Source organism: Staurois parvus, unplaced genomic scaffold (assembly GCF_062004578.1).
Source record: "Staurois parvus isolate SC_StPar_1 unplaced genomic scaffold, SC_StPar_1.0 ptg000013l, whole genome shotgun sequence".
Taxonomy (NCBI): domain Eukaryota; kingdom Metazoa; phylum Chordata; class Amphibia; order Anura; family Ranidae; genus Staurois; species Staurois parvus.
Genome location: NW_028317809.1, coordinates 16,806,309 through 16,826,112, shown reverse-complemented (window position 1 = coordinate 16,826,112; position 19,804 = coordinate 16,806,309). Strand labels below are relative to the sequence as shown.

At 46.0% G+C, this 19,804-nt stretch overlaps 1 protein-coding gene across 1 annotated transcript in view; it reads right to left on the bottom strand.

Annotated features, from left to right (window-relative positions):
* The window catches only part of FRAS1 (Fraser extracellular matrix complex subunit 1), a 680,896-nt gene that overhangs the window by 244,615 nt on the left and 416,477 nt on the right, over positions 1 to 19,804 (bottom strand). The gene's annotated exons all lie outside the window — the stretch shown is intronic.

Genomic DNA, 19,804 nt, shown 5'->3' with positions numbered 1-19,804 from the left:
CCCTGCAGGCTCGCGCTACCCCATTGGTTCTCGAAGCCATAGATGGCAGGCCCCTGCAGCCGCCGCAGGTTACCCACGAGACTCTGCCGATAGAGGTAGCCATTGGGGCTGTTCACAGGGAGTTGGCCTGTTTTCAGGTGATTTCTTCCCCACACTATTCGGTGGTTTTGGGGTATCCCTGGCTCCAGAGGCACAATCCAACCTTCAATTGGCAAACAGCCGAGATTCTCTCATGGTCTCCACAGTGTGGGGCCGGGTGCATCCGGGGGCCGGTTAAGGTATTGTGTGCCTCTTCGGACTCTGCGTTGCCCACCGACTATGGGGAGTACCGGTACGTGTTTGATAAGGTACGCGCTGGTACCTTACCGCCGCATCGTCCTTACGACTGCGCCATATCCTTGCAACCCGGGGCCACTCCTCCGCGTGGCAGGGTGTACCCTCTCTCGGTTGCGGAGAATAAGGCCATGGAGGAGTACGTCGTGGATGCGCTTTGCCAGGGGCACATTCGTAAGTCTACTTCTCCAGCAGGAGCAGGTTTTTTTTTCGTAAAGAAGAAAGGTGGGGAATTGAGGCCCTGCATCGATTATAGGGGTCTCAATCGGATTACCATTAAAAATGCATATCCGATTCCTTTGATTGCTGAGTTGTTCGACCGCCTTAAGGGAGCAACAGTCTTTACCAAACTCGACCTTAGGGCGGCGTACAACCTCGTACGGATCAGACAGGGGGATGAGTGGAAGACCGCGTTTAACACCAGAACCGGGCACTACGAATACCTGGTGATGCCCTTCGGATTGTGTAATGCGCCCGCGGTTTTTCAGGAATTCATAAACGATGTCCTTCGTGACTTGTTGCAGCAGTGCGTAGTGGTTTACCTGGATGACATCTTGGTTTACTCTACCTCCATGGAGTCTCATGTCCAGGATGTCAAGCAGGTGCTGCAACGATTGCGTGAGAACGGACTCTTTTGTAAACTCGAGAAGTGCGAGTTCCATCGATCCCAAGTTGCCTTTTTGGGCTACATAATTTCCGCGGAGGGATTTTCCATGGACCCTCAGAAGGTTGCTGCGGTTCTGCAGTGGCCTCGTCCCAATGGTCTTCGGCCCATTCAGTGCTTTCTGGGTTTTGCCAACTACTATCGGAAGTTCATCAGGAACTTCTCCACATTGGCAAAGCCTCTCTCTGACCTAACCAGGAAGGGGAGTAACCCTCACGAGTGGCCATCCGAGGCCATCATAGCTTTCGAGGCTCTGAAAGCCGCCTTTGCTTCGGCTCCGATTCTTTCACATCCCAATCCTGGGTTGCCCTTCGTCCTCGAGGTTGATGCTTCCGAGACGGGAGTAGGGGCTCTCCTGTCTCAGCGTCGGTCGCCCGATGGACCCCTACTTCCCTGCGGGTTCTACTCCAGGAAGCTTTCCTCTGCAGAGTGCAACTACCAGATTGGAGATCGGGAGTTGTTGGTCATCATCCTGGCTCTCAAGGAGTGGAGGCACCTGCTCGAGGGTTCCGCGGTTCCGGTCCTCATTCTTACCGATCACAAGAACCTGACTTATCTTTCAGAGGCCAAGAGATTGACACCCCGCCAGGCCAGATGGGCTCTGTTCTTGTCACGCTTCAACTATGTGGTTTCATATTTGCCTGGTTCCAAGAATGTCAGGGCTGATGCGTTATCACGGCAATACTCTGAGTTGTCCAGGGAAGACTCTGAGCCAATCTCACTTATACCTCCAGATCAGATCCTGGCTGCCATTCGCACCAGTCTGACCTCTCCTCTTGGGGAGCAGATTTTGGCGGCTCAAACTGATGCTCCTCCCGGGAAGCCGGAGGGTAGATGTTTCGTACCCGAGGGATTGCGCACCCGCCTGCTGCGTACCTACCATAACGCCAAAACTGCCGGGCATCCGGGGAAGAACCAGCTGTGTTGGGTCGTCTCTCGCTTATTCTGGTGGCTAACCCTCCGTGCCGACATTGCCTCTTATGTAGCGGCATGTTCGATCTGTGCCCAGAATAAGTCTCCACGGCATCTCCCTTTGGGTCTTCTGCAACCCATTCCCAATGGGGAGCGTCCTTGGTCACATCTAGGTATGGACTTTATTGTAGACCTCCCGGTGTCTCGGGGTCATACGGTCATCCTCATGATCGTCGATCGGTTTTCCAAGATGTGCCATTGCATTCCACTCAGGAAATTACCCACAGCGCAAGAACTGGCCACGGTCTTTTCCAGGGAGATTTTTCGCCTGCATGGGTTGCCTAAGGTGATTGTCTCGGACCGCGGGAGTCAGTTCGTGTCCAGATTCTGGCGCGCCTTCTGCTCCCAGTTGGGTATTAGTCTCTCCTTTTCTTCAGCCTACCACCCGCAGTCCAATGGGGCTGCGGAGCGTTCCAATCAGGCCTTAGAACAATTCCTTCGGTGTTATATTTCAGACCATCAGGATGGTTGGGCCGATCTCCTGCCTTGGGCAGAGTTTGCCAGGAACTCGGCGGTCAACTCCTCCTCCGGGATGTCTCCTTTCATGGCCAACTATGGGTTCCAACCCGCGGTATTACCTGAGAGGTTCTCACCACAGGACATTCCGGCTGTGGAGAACCATCTTGCTGCCCTGCGTTCTTCATGGGGGCAGATCCAGAGGGCCTTGAGGGACTCTGCTTAGCGCCAGAAGTTCCAGGCTGATCGCAGACGGTTGCCCGCTCCTTCATACCAGGTCGGCGATCGGGTGTGGTTGTCTACTCGCAACCTCAATCTTCGGGTGCCCACACCCAAACTAGCTCCCCGTTTTGTCGGTCCTTTCCGCATTCTCCGCAAAGTGAATCCGGTGGCCTATGCCCTTGCCCTTCCGTCTGGGATGCGGATCTCCAATATCTTTCATGTTTCCCTGTTGAAACCTCTGATCTGCAATCGCTTCACTACCTCTCTGCCTCGGCCCCGTCCTGTCCGGGTTGACGGTCATGAGGAGTATGAGGTGAGCCGGATCCTGGACTCTCGATTGGTGCGAGGTCGATTACAGTTCCTGGTTCATTGGCGCGGTTATGGCCCCGAGGAGCGTTCCTGGGTCCCTTCCGCGGATTTCCATGCTCCTGCCCTCCTCCGCGCTTTTCATACCCGCTTTCCTCAGAAACCTTTTGTTGAGCCGCGGAGGGGGAGGGGTCCTTGAGGAGGAGGTACTGTCAAGGTCCTACCTTTTCCCTGAGGTTATGTTACTCCATGTGCTGGCGTCCATCTTGGATTCTGCTGTGCATGATGGGAATCCTTTTATGCCTTCAGGTCTCTGTGGTCCATCCCCCAGAGGGGTGTGGCTGATGACATATAAGCCTGTGGCCCGCACATGCTCTTTGCACTTGTGTCTTTGTGTTGCTATTACTCTGTTCTGACTCTCGTGACTCTCCTGGTATCTGATTCGGCTTGTGACTTGACTATTCTTTGTATTCTCCCTTGATCTGACCCTCTGTTGCTGAACCCGGCTTGTGACCTGTGATTCTCGTCTGCTGTCCTGTACTGTTTTGTCCTGTTGTTGTTGACCCGGCTTGTCTGGCTACTCTTTTGTCTCTTCCACCAGCTACACGCCATTGGCGGCGGCCATTACCGCCGCTGAGGTGTCTCGGGGGCCGCGACCTGGTTCCTGGCTGCGTCAAGTCCATCCCCACCATCAGGGGCCCTGGTGAAGGGCAGCCTGGGACTTAGACTCCGCGCCCTGAGGGACTTCGGTCTGTGGGTAGTGGTTGTCGTCAGCCAGTACGTTACATTGTTAGGCCTGCCTGTCCGTTCCTCGGCCCCTGCCCTGACAATGGCGCCCTCCCTGGACTGGGCAACTGCGCTGTAGCCATCAGTTAGCTTGGTTCCGGATCACTGCCACACCAGCTTGGTTCCTGATCACCGTCATGCCAGCCGATTCCTGATCACCGCCACGTCAGTTGGTTCGTGATCACTGCCAGGCTAGCTTGGTTCCTGATCACTGCCATGTGATCAGCGCTGAGCAAACTACTGGCACTTTATAAATATTGTATAATAATAATAATAATAATGTCAGCCACTTTCCGATCACCACCACGCCAGCCAGTTTCCAATCACCGCCACGCCAGCCGGTTCCTGATCACCACCACGCCAGCCGGTTCCTGGTCACTGCAACGCCAGTTTGGTTCCTGATCACCACCACATCAGCGGGTTCCTGATCACCGCCACGCCAGCCAGTTCCTGATCACCGCCACGACAGCCGGTTCCTGATCACCGCCACGCCAGTGGGTCATCGCCACGCCAACGAGTTCCTGATCACCGCCACGCCAGTTTGATTCCTGATCACCGCCACGAAAGCCGGTTCCTGATCACCACCACATCAGCGGATTCCTGGTCACCGCCACACCAGCTGGCTCCTAATCACCACCATCATCTGTGTGCCGTTACAGCTAACTGTGAGTAATTTTCAGCCTCTGCACACAGTTTACACACACACAAACACACAAAAACATTGCCAGCCAGCTCATGGTGTCCCTTATCTCTGCCCAACAGTGTCTAGTGTGTACCATACCAGCAGGTCCTGATCGCCACCCATACCATTGGGTCCTGATCAACACATCAGGTGGTCCTTATCTCCGCCATACCAGGGGATCCTGATAACCTCCATCATCTGATGAGAGAGTGATTACAGCTAACTGAGTAATTTTCAGTCTCTGCACACAGTTTACACACACACACAGACAACATTGCCAGCCAGCTCACGGTGTCCCTGATCTTTGCCCAACAGTGTCAATTGTGAACGAAAGCAGTGAGTCCTGATCACCACCATACCAGGGGGTCCTGATCACCGCCATCATCTGAAAAGAGAATGATTTCAGCTAACTGTGAGTAATTTTCAGCCTCTGCACACAGTTTGCACACACACAAAACAATGCCAGCCAGCTCACGGTATCTCTGATCTTTGCCCAGCAGTGTCCAGTGTGAACCATACCAGCAGGTCCTGATCACCGCTATACCAGTGTGTCCTGATCACCGCCATATGTGATCAACACCATCTTCTGTGACGAGAGAGAGCAATTACAGTTAACTGTGAGCAATGCACACAGTTTACACACACACACACACAAAACATTGCCAGCCAGCTCACGGTGGCCCTGAACTTTGCCCGACAGTGCTTAGTGTTAACGAAAGCAGCAAGTCCTTATCACCACATTACCAACGGGTCCTGATCACCACCATACCAGGGAGTCTTGATCTCCGCCATACCAGGGGGTCCTGATCAACACCCTCGTCTGTGATGAGAGAGTGATTACAGCTAACTGTGAGTAATTTTCAGCCTCTGCACACAGTTTACACACACACACAAATCATTGCCAGCCAGCTCACAGTGGCCCTGTTCTTTGCCCAACAGTGTCTAGTGTGAATGAGTCCTGATTACTACCATGCCAACGAGTCCTGATCACTGCCATATCAGGGGGTCCTGATCACCGCCATACCAGGGGGTCCTGATCAACACCCTCGTCTGTGATGATAGAGAGCCATTACAGCTAACTATGAGTAACTTTCAGCCTTTGCACACAGTTTACACACACATAAAACATTGCCAGCTAGCTCATGGTGTCCCTGATCTTTGCACAACAGTGTCTAGTGTGAACCATACCCGCAGGTCCTGATCACCACCATACCAGCAGGTTCTGATCACCACCATACCAGAGGGTCCTGATCATCGCCATACTAGGGGGTTCTATCACTGCCATATCTGGGAGATTTTGATCAACACCATTGTCTGTGATGAGAGAGTGATTAGAGCTAACTGTGAGTAATTTTCAGCCAATGCACACAGTTTACACACACACACACAAATCTTTGCCAGCCAGCTCATGGTACCCCTGATCTTTGCCCAACAGTGTCTAGTGTGAACCACACCAGCAGGTATCACCGCCATACCAGTGGGTCCAGATCGCCGCTATACCAGCAGGTCCTGATCACTGCATACCTGATCACCACTATCTTCTGTGATGACAGAGAGCGATTACAGCTAACTGTGAGTAATTTTCAGCCTCTGAACACAGTTTACACACACACAAAACATTGCCAACCAGCTCACGGTGTCCCTGTCAACAGTGCTCAGTGTGAACCATACCAGCAGGTCCTGATCATCGCCATACCAGTGGGTCCTAATCACTACCACACTAGTGTCAACACCATGTAAAAAAAACCCACACCAGTGAGGAGGCGTTCCAAATTCTGAGCATGACAGATGAGAGTAGCAGGGAACTCTCACTGTCAGACTCAGATTCAGAATATGAACCTGTAGACGGCAGCGGTTCAGAATTTGATTCAGAAGAAGAACAGACTCCAACTAAAAGAATGAATCATTCCAAGGAGCAGCAAGCAACATTCAGCAGCTCAATAAATCCCTGTAACATGGCTAGCACTAGTAGTGCAGTTCATCCACCAAATCCACATCAGCCATCAAGGATGAGGGCCCATACGGCTGTCCCAGAGGCACTTTTAAACTCTGTGTGGCTACCTTCAGATTCAAGAGCACCTATAATCCCCCATTTATAGTCCAGTCAGGCATTCAGGTAGAAACTCAAAATTTTGGTCTCATTGATTTTTTAAATGTATTTTTCACAGCAGCTTTTTTTAATTCAGTTGTAGATCAATGCAACCTTTATGCCCAGCAGTATATTACCCAAAATCCCAGCTCTGTTTATGCCCATCCCTTTGAGTGGAAACCCTTGGCCATACAAGAGTTTCTTGGCCTCACGCTAAATATGGGACTAACAAAAAAAAATTTACTGCACGCTTATTGGTCCACAAATCCCATACAACACATGCCAATCTATTCTGCCACTATGTTCCGAACATGCTATAAAATAATTACGCGATTTTTACACTTTAGAGATAATTCCCAGTGCCCTCTAAGAAATCATCCTAATAAAATTAGGGTCACTGGTCAATTTTTTTAACCAAAAATTTCCTGAAATATATTGTCCTGCCAAAATCATCTATGTGGATGAATCACTAATCCACTTCACCGAGAGGCTGGACATAAAACAATACATCCCAAGCAAACGGGCCAGATATGGGGAAAAGATGTACAAATCCTGTGAAACTATTTCCAGGTTTATGAAGGAAAGGACACCAAGCTGAACCCCCGACTGCCCAACCTATATGGGGACCAGCAGCAGAATTGTCTGGGACCTTGTATTCCCCCTCTTCAAGAAGGGTGACCACCTTTACGTGGACAATTTGTAAACAAGCTTTCCCCTTTTCCGCCACCTTTACCTCAACAAAACTGTAGCCTGCGGTACAGTTCGACCCACTCGGAAGGGCTTCCCGCAACTAGCTGCCACCAGGCTGAACAAGTGGGAGTCAGCTAGTCTGAGGAATGATGAAATCTTGGCTCTTAAGTGGTGAGACAAACGAGATGTGTATGTCCTTTCCTCTATTCACAACAGCAGCTCATTGGAAATTCAAACAAGGCAGGGTCCCATCCAAAAACCCCAGTGGATACATGATTACAACCAGTTCATGAGGGAGTGGATTTAAATGATCAGATGTTACAGCCATACTTAGCCACCAGAAGATCAATCCACTGGTAAAAAAAAGTATCCATATACCTTTTTCACCTGGCCCTGTACAATTCTTACGTAGTTTATTAGAATTCCCTCACCTTCTTACACTAACAGGAAGAGATTGTCATATCCCTCATCTATCAGGAGAGACCTGCACCTCAACAAATTTGCTCTGATGCAGTGAGTAGACTACACGAAAGACATTTTCCAAAATATTATCCCCCCCTATCCGAACAGTCTGCAAACCCCAAAGAAGATGTTGTGTTTCTTCCAAAAACAGAATTTGCTGTGACACCCGATACTATTGTCCCAAATGCCCTGACCAGCCTGGCCTCTGTACAGGAGAGTGCTTCCGTCGATATCACACTTCAATTTAATATTGGTGTAGTCATGGTGATGATATTTCCCTTAGTACTACCTGCCATTTCCCTGCCATGTTTCTACCTGATGCCTGGACCCATTTGCCTACCTCTGCTTTCCAACTGAACTGACCCTAGCTTGTTCCCCAACTATGCCTCTGCCTGCCGTCTGAACTGTTTATCCACCAAGTTTCTGCCTTCCTCCTGAAATTACCTCGGCCTGTTAATTGACCACGCCTCTGCTTGCTGCCTAAACTATTTAGCCACCAAGTTTCTGCCTTCTTCCTGAACTGACCTCGGCCTGTTAATCAACCATGCCTCTGCCTGACACCTGAACTGCTTATCCACCAAGTTTTTGCCTTGTTCCTGAACTGACCTCGGCCTGTTAACCAACCATGCCTCTGCCTGCCATCTGAACTGACCTCGGCCTGTTAAGTGACCATGACTTTTGCCTGACGCCTGGACTGATCTTTTGCCCTGCCACTGTAGTAGTATGATTTAAGACAATACAAGGGTTGTCTGGACCAATCCTTTGACCATGTCTCTGCTTGGCACCAGTACTAACCCTTCTGCACATCCCGCAGGCTATGTTCGTGCGAAGCACCAGTGCCACCTATCCTCTGCAGACAACTACACTACTGAAACCACAGGTACTTTTTAGTTTACTCTTTGTTCAACCTCTTGTACTTTCTGGGCAGTGAACATAGTGCTATGGGGGCAGTCACATAACAGTAGGTAGTCAAGAAATTAGATGTGTAATTTATGCCCATAGGGAGCCTAAAGATGCTTATTGGAGGTGGGGCCCCTCTATGTGGCTAGGCTGTGAAAAAGTATCATACATCTGGTATCACCATACTCAGGAGGAGTAGCAGAATGTATTTTGAGGTGTAATTTAAAGATTTCTATGCTGTGTATTAGAAATATCTCATTAATTGACAACTTTGCGTTAAAAAAATGCATTTTCATTCATTTTCCAAAAACTTGTGGCAAACACATGAACTCTTCAGAAGACTCGCCGTGCCTTTTTTGAGATACCTTGGGGTGTTTGTTTTCTAAAATGTGGTCACTTTATGAGTGTTTCCGCTGTCCTGGTGCTCCATGGCCTTCAAAAATGTGATAGGCGGTCAAGAAATGAGATGCGTAATTTTTGCCCCTAGGACTACTAAAGGTGCCTAAAGGTGCTTATTGGATTTGGGGCCACTCTATGTGGCTAGGCTGTAAAAAATTGTCACACATGTGGTATAGCCATACTCAGTAGGAGTAGCAGAATGTGTTTTGAGGTGTAATTTTAAGTATGCCTATGCTGTGTATTAGAAATATCTTACTAATCGACAACTTTGCATAAAAAAAAAACATTTTCATTTTCTTTCCATTTTTCAAAAACTTGTGGCAAAAAATGAAGCCTTCAGAAGACCCCACATGCCTCTTAGAAGATACCTTGGGGTGTTTTCTTTCCAAAATGTGGCCATTTTTTGGATGTTTCCACTGTCCTGGTGCTCCAAGACCTCCAAAAATGTGTTAGGTAATAAAAAATTAGATATGTAATTTTTGCCCCTAGAACGCCTAAAGGTGCTTATTGGACGTGTGGCCTTTCTATGTGACTAGCGTGTGAAAAAGTTTTACACGTGTCATCCCCATACTCAGGAGGAGTTAGAGAATGTGTTTTGCGGTGCAACTGTAAGTATGCCTACGCTGTGTGAGAGAAATAACTTGTTAAAATGACAACTTTGTGAAAAAGAAGATTTTTTGGCTTTCATCATATTCCAAAATATGTTGGCAAAAATCCCTCAGACTGTCTACTTTCCAAAAAGGGGCATTTGGGGGGTATTTTTTTATTGTCCTGGCATTTTAGGGCCCCAAGAAATAATATAGGTAGTCATTACATCAGGACTGATCAATTTTCAAATATATATACCATGAATTGTGTACTCTATAACTTTCACACAGACTAAATAATATATACTTTTTGGGTTATTTTTACCAAAAAAGGTTAGCAGAATACATCTGGTCAAAATGTATGAAGAAAGTATATTTATTTGCAGAATGTGATAACAAAAACTAAGAAAATGTTTTTTTTTTTTCAAAATGTTCGGTATCTGTTAGTTTATATAGCAATAAATAAAATACCCAGTGGTAAATAAATATCACTAAAAGAAAGCTCTGTCTATCTCAAAAAATGATAAAAATGTAATTTGCATGCAGTGTTGCATGCCATAGTAACTTTAATTCAAATTGTGACAGTGCTGAAAGCTGAAAATTGGCCTGGACTGCAAGGGGGTGAAAGTGTCCGGTCTTGAAGTGGTTAAATAAAAGTGGCTAAGTGTTGTACAAAATGAAGGTTACGTGTAAAGTAACATTGCTTATGCTCAAATGGTGCCAATCCTCTTTTATCAATATACTTTAACCTTCATTTCCCTTAAAGACTTTATGTTGTATAATACATGCCTTCTCCGATGGAACAACTATATCAGTATAATTAAATCACTCAATATGCAATTGATTCATACATACTATAATTTGGTGTGCACTCAAAACAAATCTGACCACTGAAGGAGCATTATTGTATAATGAGAACTCAATAAAGATGAAAGACTAATTACGGCATGTGAAGATGTCTCCTTTGCATTCTGCTTAGTGATTCAGCTATTCCCACATTATACATACACTAGACAAGATGGAATTTCTACCATAGATTCCTCTACAGATTAATATTTTATGTGGTGGGAATACTTCAGTGGAAGGATGTGGTGGCCTATTTATACTGTCACCTTTTCTTACAGTGAATTACTTCTCTTCCATTAACACAGCTACAGTCATGGCCGAAATTGTTGGCACCCTTGATATTTCTCCAGGAAATCATGTATTTCTCACGAAACGTATTGCATTAACACATGTTTTGCTATACACATGTTTATTCCCTTTGTGTGTATTGAGACAAAACAAAAAAAGGGAGGAAAGAAAGCAAATTCGACATAATGTCACACAAACCTCCAAAAATGGGCTGGACAAAAGTATTGGCACCCTTTCACAACTGCGGATAAATAAGAATGTTACAAGCATGTGATGCTCCTGTAAACTCACCTGGGGCAAGTAACAGGTGTGGGCAATATAGAAATCACACCTGAAAGCAGATAAAAAGGAGAGATGTTCACTTAACCTTTGCATTGTGTGTCTGTCTGTGCCACACTAAGCATGGACAACAGAAAGAGGAGACGAGAACTGTCTGAGGACCTGAGAACCAAAATTGTGGCAAAATATCAACAATCTCAAGGTTACAAGTCCATCTCCAGAGAACTAGATTTGCCTTTGTCCACAGTGCGCAACATTATCAAGAAGTTTGCAACCCATGGCACTGTAGCTAATCTCCCTGGTCGTGGACGGATGAGGAAAATTGATGAAAGATTGCAACGCAGAATAGTCCGGATGGTGGATAAGCAGCCCCAAACATGTTCCAAAGACATTCAAGCTGTCCTGCAGGCTCAGGGAGCATCAGTGTCAGCGCGAACTATCCGTCGACATTTAAATGAAATGAAACGCTATGGCAGGAGACCCAGGAGGACCCCACTGCTGACACAGAGACATAAAAAAGCAAGACTACAGTTTGCCAAAATGTACTTGAGTAAGCCAAAAGCCTTCTGGGAAAACGTCTTGTGGACAGATGAGACCAAGATAGAGCTTTTCGGTAAAGCACATCATTCTACTGTTTACCGAAAACGGAATGAGGCCTACAAAGAACAAAACACAGTACCTACGGTAAAATATGGTGGAGGTTCAATGATGTTTTGGGGTTGTTTTGCTGCCTCTGGCACTGGGTGCCTTGACTGTGTGCAAGGCATCATGAAATCTGAGGATTACCAAAGGATTTTGGGTCGCACTGTAGGGCCCAGTGTCAGAAAGCTGGGTTTGCGTCCAAGATCCTGGGTCTTCCAGCAGGACAATGACCCCAAACATACGTCAAAAAGCACTCAGAAATGGATGGCAAAGAAGCGCTGGAGAGTTCTGAAGTGGCCAGCAATGAGCCCAGATCTAAATCCCATTGAACACCTGTGGAGAGATCTTAAAATTGCTGTTGGGAAAAGGTGTCCTTCCAATAAGAGAGACCTGGAGCTGTTTGCAAAGGAAGAGTGGTCCAAAATTCCGGGTGAGAGGTGTCAGAAGCTTATTGATGGTTATAGGAAGCGACTGATTTCAGTTATGTTTTCCAAAGGGTGTGCAACCAAATATTAAGTTAAGGGTGCCAATACTTTTGTCCAGCCCATTTTTGGGGTTTTGTGTGACATTATGTCATATTTGCTTTTCTGCCTCTGTTTTATATTTGTTCCAATACATACAAAGGGAATAAACATGTGTATAGCAAAACATGTGTTAATGCAATACCTTTTTTGTGTGAAATACTTGATTTTCAGGAAAAATATCAAGGGTGCCAACAATTTCGGCCATGACTGTATAGTTATATACAAGTTCATTGCAACAACGAAAACTGAATTGTTTTAACATACCAAAACATCAAAATAAATATATTTTCAGCAATCTGGATGTAAAAGAATTAATAACTTTATTTAAAGCAGACCTACAAAAAAATATAAACCATATAACTGCAAAAATATGTATTTGGAAATATTTAAAGCGGAGCTCCACCCAAAAGGGGAAGTTCCACTTTAAGGACTGCTCCCCATTAGGATTGGCACCTTTGGGGAGCGGGAGGGGGGAGCGGGTACCCAATTTGACAGGTACCTGCTCCCACTTCTGGCCCGATCGCCTAGGTGTGGAAGGTGTCCTCCCTCCCTGTAGTCTTTTGGGACACGTGACAGGTCCCAGAAGACTACAGGACCATTCACGAAGAGCAGTGCTACTCATGCATGCGCAGTGGGTATCCGGCTGTGAAGCCGCAAGCTATCACAGCCGGGTGCCCACACTGAAGATGAGGGCCTCCTGGAATACAGGATGGCCAGTGAAATGAGCTGCGGGGGACACACCATGGGACCGAGGGACAGGTAAGTGGCTGTTTGGACAGGTAAGTGGCTGTTTTTTTAAAGTCAGCAGCTACAGTTTTTGTAGCTGCTGACTTTTATTTTTTGATAGGTCGAGTGGAACGCCGCTTTAAGTAGCATGCAATGGGGTTGATTTACTAAAGGAAAATAGACTGTGCACTTTGAAAAGGGCAGTTGCTCCAGACCTTAGTAAATGAAGCAAAGTTTCCCTTTACCAAGAATACCCTATCACATGCAAGGAAAATAAAAAAAGAGTATTTTTGCTTGCATATGATTGGATGATAAAAGTCAGCAGAGCTTTTGGTCATTTGCTAAGCTCTGGAGCAATTGAACTTGCGGAGTGCAACTGCACTTTGCAAAGTGAAAAGTCTATCTGCCTTTAGTAAATCAACCCCAATGTATTGTATATTACTCTTTTGCAGTACTAGTTAGCTCATAAGACCATTACCAATTACATGACCAACCATGATCTGAAACATTATCACTGAGATACTGAAGAACTGTTAGATAAATAAAATATGTAACCAAATTAAAAACCTATATATTAAAATGTACAGCTTTTAGGATATAAAAAGTTATATGGTGTAAAATCTCTAAAAACAAAAGAGAAAATCTGGTTTTATGGGGTGGGGGAAAGGGAGGCTCTGTGACTGAAGTAGTTACACAGATTCTGAATCCTCATAACATCCAAAACAAGTTTGCTAATTTTTCTGTAGACAGAAAAAGTTATAGACCTAAAAAGGGTTCTCATTTCTCCAAAGAAAACTTTCATGCCCTTTTTTGGTGATTCAAACCCACATGCTGCCACTAGGCCCTCACTTAGCAAAATTTTTCATCCTGTCCTTTTTGGTCTTGCAGTTTTACAAATGTTTCAGTTTTAGGCCTCATGCATACAGAGGCTTACCAGCCATGTACAGCTGACAATACAAGTGAATGGCTGCATGTGGCCATGCTTGGGTAAATGTTGATGGCTTCTGCATCAACATATCTGAGCATGAATGCAAAAGTGGTGCATCTGGGAAGTAGCACTGTACAAGCATACCAAGTTATATGCTGATGCAAAGGCACTGGTGTCTGCCTGAACATGGCTGCATACAGCCATTCACTTGTATTGGTGGCTGTATGAACAACACAGCTCTGCACACAGGCCTCATTCATATAGGGTGTTTCAATCCATGCCCTATGCAGGGCCATATATAGCCACACAGGGATGCACAGTTGTTGCGTGCACCTTCGTGCAGGCAGTCCCACAGCTGTCAATTGGGATGCACAGACACAGCTGCTGCACCCAATGCGACATCTGTGCAGGTGCATGGCCCCAAACATTGGGTTGCCTGTCCTGATTTCTGCTTATTCTATAGACAATCTTGAGATTGCTTTTGAAAATACAAGTTTGGTAACTGATTCTATTTATCACTGTGATCTGGCTTGCTGTTAAAGGGTGGCTACATTCATTCTTCATGGTCCCACTCTATGTAGGATTATAGCTAATCTCTCTTGCTCGCTCCTGAGATGGACTAGGGACTATTAGATTATTAGTGTGCATAGAGAAGTACACATGACCACAACTAACATCCTCTGCTCATTCCAAACAAATGGAAATGAGGGTGAAAAGAAAAGGTTCTAGAGCTCAGGGAGGACATTACAAGGAGGGAGAAAAAATAGCATGGCCCCTTTCACATGGGGCAGATACGTTTAGCTCAGCAGGGGATCTCTCCGCTGATCCCCTGCTGAGCAGAATGGAGCGGGTGGAAGACAAGTTTGTGTCCACTCCACTTATGCAGAGCGGACACGGACAAAGCCCACTCTTATCTATGTGCAGTCAGATGTAAACGGACCAGCTGTCCATTTACACCCTACTGCCCTCCAATCGAATCCATCCAGATGGAGTGGAATGGATGCCCTTCCGTTTGTTTTTGGTGGACCGGATAGGAGGTAGGCAGGTGTGAATGGACACAAGTCCGTTTACAACTGCCGCTCCAGAGAGGAGAATATAGGGTTTGATTGGGTCTGCCTGAAAAACGGACGGACAGACCCTATCGGACCACTTGTGTGAAAGGGGCCTAAGATGCAATTTCATGAAAAATAGATTACAGGACCATTAAGTAGTGGCAAAGTATGTAATATTTATGGAGAACAGCAATATTGTTTAGTGTCACTTTAATGTGTTAAAAAGGTTGTTCATTGCAAGTTAATATGATATCATTTCAATGAAAGCTGCATATTTACAATCATTGAAAATTACTTTTGAAATGTTTTTAAGTCACTGCCTGTAACAGGGAGACAACTGTCTGTAAATGTTTCCTACATTGTCACCCTGCCCCATGCACCCTTAATTCAAACTACAGAAAGCAGTATGGACACACATCATGCAGGCATAGTCCACCATTGTCGAAAACTATGATATACAGGCTATGCTGGATCAAGCGCACTATCATCATTTAAAGGCAGTCTTTAAATCCTAGTCAATGACTGTACCTATACTGGAATACTATCACTCTGCTGCAGGCAGGAGGAAACATTGTCTCAATCTCCTCTCTCTCAATGATCAGACTGTGTGTAAGGGAATCCCGGTGAGACGATTGGCGACTAGAAATGCGCATGCACATAGAAATGTCCGGAGAAGAGTGATCGGTCGTGCGCATGCGCACAGAAATGCACGACCGTGCACACGCACGGCGAAGATTGGCGCCAGACGGACTATTTAAAGGGTTCCTCGGCCTATGCTAAGTGCTGACTGGTCTTCAGCTGTTCCCCGTTTCCTGCTCGATCTTGTGTGATTCCCTTGTTGTTGACCCGGCTTGTTCCTGACCTGACTTTGATTATTCTCCTGCTTGATACTTGTTCTTGACCTCGGCTCTGCTCCTGACTTTGGCTTGGTTATGATTTGGTACCTCACTGTCCGCCCGTTGATGACACCGGCTATTCCTATGACATTGCTCCTGTCTCCCATCCCAGTTTCCTGTCTTACTCTGGTGCACACCTGGCGACCTGCCATACCAGTAGGTAGGTATACCATACCATATCACTACTGTTCCTGAATCGGAGGTTCATCAGTCTTCCAAAGTCTCCAGCTGCAACAGCTGCAAACAACATCTGCTGGCGCTCTTGTCCCCCTGGTCCCTAGACACCCTCTGTTCCACTTCCAGTGGGGTCAGGGCTAGTGACACAAGTGAGGCCAACCTCATCATTTCAGTCTCCAATCAGGTACGTGACACTGTGGCATTGTAACTCGGTAGTAGTTCATTAGGTATTAAGCAGGAATAGGGAGCCGGTTTGTGTGGGACATTTGTTAACAAAACTAAGAAATGCAGAGATAGCAGGACTGACATTACTCTGTTATCTGTGTGCCAGCATCCAAGTCCAGCAGTAGACGTCGACGCTGGACGATGCCTGAACAAAGATGGAGCTGGACTGCCAGAGTGTGCACTGCATGAACTTAGAAGTAATAAAGATCTGATGGTTTTGGTGTATAATTTGTAAATATGTATGTACAGGGAAGCAGCATTATTACAGATGTAGGTTCTACTTCCAGCATAGTAATAACTAAAAACAAGTCCATAATTAAAAACTGTAGTTTTCCTTTACAGCAAAAGTATAGCCAAAGCTTTTTTGGCTATACTTCTTACTTCTCTTATGGATCACAAGAGTGCAGTTCGTTCTGCACTCCTGTGACCTGTTTTTGGCCAAAAGCAGGCTGAAGCCAGCTGTCGGATGTAGTCAGAGAGCCGGTCCAGGCTCTGAAAAGATCATGATCATGGTCGGGATCCACCCAGAAGCCTAGACCAGCATCTGTCTCAGCCTCTCAGAAATCCACTCAAAGCCTAAGCCAGTCCCTCTCGCCCCCTGCACAGCCCAGCAATCCAGTGAGCGCTGGAGGGGAGAGCAAAGAACCGCTGACTGACAGTCACGGTTCTCTGCTCAGAGAGAAGGGAAGAACTGAGTGATCAGCAGTGTTTGATCGCTCAGTTCTCATTACAGAGTCAGCGGGAGACAGATATATTCACCTAGGTGAATATATTGTTGTTGTTTTTTAAAAGCCATGCATCTCTTTTAAGTTCTTCCTCTCAGAAGAACAAACATGTATACAACACTTCAATGTCTCCAGTGCAAATATTGTCACTGGGATTCCTTTCATCCATGTAACAGACCTTCACTGTAGAGAAGCATTTGTATCTATCTCTCGACCCCTCGCCTCACCCCCTCAGTCTCCGCCCGAATTACAAGCCTACTGAACGACATATCCGATTGGATGTCGCTCCACTTCCTTAAACTGAACCTCTCCAAAACCGAGCTCCTAGTCTTCCCTCCAGCCTGCACACCACCCCCTACTGACTTCTCCATCACGTCCAACAATGCCACCATCAGGCCTGCCCCGCAGGCCAGAGTACTTGGTGTCACTGTTGACTCCAATCTATCCTTCCAGCCCCAAGTCCAATCACTAACAAACTCATGCAGACTCCACCTCCGCAACATCGCCAAAATACCCACATTCCTAACCCCAGAAACTGCTAAGTAGCTCATCCACTCCCTCATCATATCACAACTTGATTACTGCAACTCCCTCCTCACAGGCTATCCCCGCTTCAGTCGATCCTGAATACGGCAGCCAGACTCATCCACCTCACCAAACGCTCCGTTTCCACCATTTCCCCCCTGCCAATCCCTCCACTGGCTTCCGATTGCCCAACGGATCAAATTCAGAATCCTAACACTGACGTACAAAGCTGTCCATCATACTGCCCCAAACTACATCACAGACCTAATATCCAAATACCACCCAAAACGCACTCTCCGCTCCTCACAAGACCTCCTTCTCTCTAGTTCCCTGGTCTCCTCCTCCCATGCCCGCCTCCAGGACTTCTCCAGGGCATCACCCATCCTCTGGAACTCCCTACCCCAATCCATCAGGCTATCACCTACTCTCCTCTACTTAAGGCGCACCCTCAAAACCCACCTCTTCAGGGAAGCCTACCCCACCCCCTGCTAATTGCCGACCTCCTCCACTCTTCCTACCACTCCATCCCCCACAGCTTTTCTTCCTGTACCACTATCCCCTCCCTCCTAGATTGTAAGCTCCAAGGATTATTGTGTATATATATATATATATATATAAAATAATAATCATTTTGAGTGTGCTGTTCTATATTTTAAAGTCATAAGACTAGAAATTCACATCAAAACTTTACTAAAGAAAACCTTACAAAAGGTTGCTGCTACTTACAGAATTTAAGGGACATTTGTACTTTTAGTTGTACAAAAAGTCAAAAGTGAAGAGAAAATGTGCTAGCCAGCATTTTCAAACCAATTATTAAATTGTTACTAAACCCAGGACCCTGCATTCACAATATCTGGTCTCCCACAGAACACAGAACATGGAAATGCAAGTTTGTTTAGTAAATATAAACTGCTAAATACCTTTTCTCATCAGCAGTTAGAGCAATCTTGTGGCTTCTATCAGTGTCCAGCTGAGCACTGGTTAAAGCTTGTAGGAGGAGTTTTCTTTCTGCTCTAGGAGGGTGCAGAACCCCTGACCTCTGTCTGGACAGTGGTGATTGGCCCTGCGCTGATCACATGCACTCTCCCAAGAAAAAAAAAAAACCTCTCTAGCAATACATACCAAACTGAGCATGTGCAGAGTGTCTCCACACAATGTCTTATCAGGAGATAAGAGGGGGACACTGGAATTAGGGTCGGGTCAGAGAAGTCCGGATCAAATAGAATTTTTAAACAATGCAGAGGATTAATCTCTTAGGTTCCACAATGAGTATAACAAGCATGCTTTACTGCATATACAGACTGATTTTACTGTTGTGGGTTTAGTAACGCTTTAAATTTAAAGATAAGTTGACAAGAGTGCAGAGCTTGTCCAGGGATGGCAGCAGACAGGTATAAGTGCATCTGCACGCACAGTGAGGTGAAGAGTTTTGGAGGAAGGCCTGGTGTCAAGAAGGGAAGCTACTTCTCTCCAGGAAAAACATCAGGGACAGAACGATATTCTGCAAAAGGTACAGAGATTGGACTGCTGAGGACTAGGGTAAAGTAATTTTCTATGATGAATCCCCTTTCCAATTCTTTGGGCCATCCGGAAAAAACATTATCCGAAGAAGAAAAGGTGAGTGCTACCATCAGTTCTATGTCATGCCAACAGTAAAGCATTCTGAGACCATTCATGTTTGGGCTTGCTTCTCAGCCAAGGGAGTTTTGCCTAAGAACACAGTCATGAATAAAGAATGGTACGAAAACATTCTCTGAGAGCAACTTCTCCCAACCATCCAAGAACAGTTTGGTGATGAAGAAAGCCTTTTCCAGCATGATGGAGCACCTTGCCATAAGGCAAAAGTGATAACTAAGAGGCTTGGGGAACAAAACATCGAATCTGGGTCCATGGCCAAGAAACTGCCCAGACCTTAATCCCATTGAGAACTTGTGGTTAGTCCTCAAGAGGCGGGTGAACAAAAAAACCTCCCACAAATTCTGACAAACTCCAAGCATTGATTATGCAAGAATGGGCTGCCATCAGTCAGGATGTGGCCCACAAGTTGATTGACAACATGCCAGGGTGAATTGCACAGATCTTGAAAAATAAGGGTCAACACTGCAAATATTGACTCTTTGCATAAATCTAATGTAATTAAAATAAAAGCCTTTAACACTTATGAAATGCTTGTAATTATACTTCAGTATACCATAGTAACATCTGACAAAAAAATCTAAAAACACTAAAGCAGAAGACTTTGTGAAAATTAATATTTGTGTAATTCTCAAAACGTTTGGCCAGGGCTGTACATTTACATACATGCATTGTAGTATACTGAAGTGCAGGCATCTAGATAACATTGTATATGTGTGCTGGGGTGTCATTCATAATGGGTAGCAATGCAAATATTTTATGCAGGCCCCCCTATGAGTACGTGCCAT